We start from the raw sequence: 3,239 nt of genomic DNA on the forward strand, positions 1-3,239 counted from the left end.
AAGTATTAGAATTTTAGATGTTTGTGTACCATACCCAATTTGTCAATGGACTTTTTGAGTAAAAAAAGATCACATACGAGATTTTCTTGTCCAATCAAAAAATTTTTAAGCTCAGGTAAAATATTTACTCTTGATTTCTTTTATGTTTTCCTTTTTTCTTTTTTTCATAATGCTATCAATGACTATATTTTCATTAAATAATTCAAATTGGGAGTATGTAATTATTTAGTGCTAGTATTTGTCAAATTTTAACACTATATTACGATTTTCGTAAATACAGTTATAGCATTATAAAAATTATATATTTTTTTACGGTCATTTACAATTAAATTTGAAGCAAATAACAATACATGTTTATATTTTCTCATATAGTGATGTCAATACACTTTTAACATATTAAAACTTTTATAATTGTATGGTAGTAGTATTTATTTAAGTTATAGCAATCGAATTAATGACATCTATTAAGTTAGTTTTAAGTTATAGCAATCGAATTAATGACATCTATTATTTTCTTGTGGCAGCTTTTTCAAGATTTCATAGTTATGAATTGATAAAATATGAAGATTCATACTGATTGTTGTTATTAAAAGCATTGTAAAGAGAAAATGAAATACAAAATGTATAGTAGGAGGATAGAAATTTATTTCAGTAAACATGAAAGCTAAACACAAGAACAAATTAATAGTAGATCAATTGTCATTGTTGCAGAGCAAATACTGAGCAGAGTGTTGTATGATAGCGGTGAGTGGTATAGAAACGAGCGCAACATTCGCTGCAGATTGAGCACATACTCGATCATATATCGAATTATACACTGCTTCTCGTTTCTCTCCACCTCTATCACTTTGAATCTCACAAGATACAGCGTGAACCCTAGATCCAGAAATCCACCTTCTCTCACACGATACAGCGTGAACCCTAGATCCAGAAATCCATCTTCCACCACCTCTACCTCCTTCACACGCTTCTCAGGATCCACCACCTTGAATTTCTCCTTGTATGACTTCCATCCTAGTCCCATACCTGCTCAATTAATCAATTTAATTAATTAGGATAGTTATATAAATCTAGTGGAATTGAATTGAATTGAATGTGAATGGTACCTGGATAGAAAACGAGCTCGAGAATAGTTTCGGCGCCGCCGTCGCCTTGGACGACGTCGACTCAGCTGATGAGGTTGGGGAGGGCTTACTTCACAACTTTGGAGAGCTGGAGAGTGCTATAGAGCTTCCAAGCTTTGGTTGCTGGTACGTCAACCTTCTTCCATCGGAGATTGTTGCGTACATCATCGATTTCCAGTTGTGGAGGAGATGTCTATGCTCTACGAAGAGGAGTTGATAATCTTGAGATTGAGAAGGATTATCTATACATATATAAATGGCGAGTTTTGACCATAATTTGAAATATTCATAAATTTTAGGTAAAATTTTTAATGTTTATAAATTTTTGGATTTTGAATGTAATTTTTTATTTAAATTGTGTAACTTTAAATTCAATCATGAAATTGTAACAGCCATATTACTCATAATTGTATTAATATACGTTGAATTCAGTCATGAAATTGTAACAATCATATTACTCATATTTATTAATGATATTTCAATTTAAATTTTTTACTGTTGCACGCTATAGCTTTTATAATATCCCATACTCAAAATATACATACTTTTACATATCTACATATGTCTTTGTAATGACATATTTTATTGTCATATGAATAAAAATATTAAATGAGGTAATATAAAAAGAAATTTATTTGGATTAGTTAAAGTAATAAATGTATATACGTGTGTACATGCATAATAAACATGTGAGTATGTGTCCCTATACTGTAAATATATACTCCCTCCGTTTCATAGTAATGGAGGTGTTTCTTTTCGACATGGAGATTAAGAAAAATTGTGTTAGGTGAGTAAAGTAAAGAGAGAATAAAGTGGAAAATGAAAAAGGTAGAGAGATGAAGAGAGAAAAAAGTAAAAGAGAGTAAAGTAAGTGTGGAAAAATGAGTTGACTTTTACTAAAAGAGAAATGACTCTATTACTATGGAACGTACCAAAATGACAAAATGACTCTATTACTATGGAATGGAGGGTGTACTAATATATAAATATAGTGCATGATTTGCATGGAGTTTTAAACTTGTAAAATATGTGAGGGGATGAAATGTTTTTTTTTTTACTATTTGTAAAGAGACGTGTCTCATTTATATTTCTTGTAGTATGACTAATGCTTTTTAAAGAAGTTGATAAAAATATTAAGTCGGTCTGTACAATAAAATAAGGAGGTAAAAAGAATTATTTTTCAAATGGCAATACTCTCTATTGTAAGCTACGTTTTTGTTTGAAAAGAAAAAAAAAAATGAAAAAAGAGAGAAAGGAGAAGAACTCACGTTAATGAAAATAGATTATGAAGGTAAGGTTGGAATATTTATTTAATATGTTATTTAGTCATATACATATTGAATTATTTAAAATCATAGTGATGAGGTTAGTAGAAACAATTCTTAATATATACGCCCCTTTTTAATGAATTATTAATTTAGATGCCAATCCACTTTATTACATGATTTTGGAATAATTATACACCTAATTCAGTATTTTGATGTATGTGAGTGTTTTTGCAACTAAATAGATATGGACATATAAGTACTAGTATAGTATTTTGATTCCAGCGTTATACATATGTATAAGTCTGTTTTACAAACTCTTGTTTCCTATATTTAATTGTTTATAATATGATGTGTATAATTAGAACTATATGTACACAAGTGGATGGTATAATTACTTACGTAGAGAAAATAGTTATACAGTACTTATATTATAGCTAATTATAACACACAAATCATGTAGAAAAATATGAAATTAATTTGAATATGTATTTATTGCATAGTGTCAAGTGGTGAAGATCAAGAAGGAACAAGTGCTCGGTTAGATTATTTGTCGTAATCAGGTGTGTATAAATCACACTTTTAATTTTACATATTTTATGTGATTGATTGCTATGTGTTAAATTTGAGTGAATATTTGAATTATATGATGTAAGACTGAAGTGGTTATGTGTTATTTGATATGAGGGTGAAATATGATATGGATATGTGATTTGTGTAATAGATATGTTTATATATGGTATTGAAGTTAATTGATGGAATACATGGATATGTAATTGATGCAATTGATATGTTTTGCATATGGCATTGAAATTAACTGAATCATTGGATTAAAGAGGATCTGTGATAG

General features: G+C 29.1%; 1 pseudogene; it reads right to left on the reverse strand.

The window, feature by feature from the left end:
- Nucleotides 1–692: 692 nt before the first annotated feature.
- On the reverse strand, nucleotides 693–1,520 carry LOC125206373 (annotated as a pseudogene).
- Nucleotides 1,521–3,239: the final 1,719 nt, after the last annotated feature.

This window comes from Salvia hispanica, chromosome 2 (assembly GCF_023119035.1).
Source record: "Salvia hispanica cultivar TCC Black 2014 chromosome 2, UniMelb_Shisp_WGS_1.0, whole genome shotgun sequence".
Lineage (NCBI taxonomy): Eukaryota > Viridiplantae > Streptophyta > Magnoliopsida > Lamiales > Lamiaceae > Salvia > Salvia hispanica.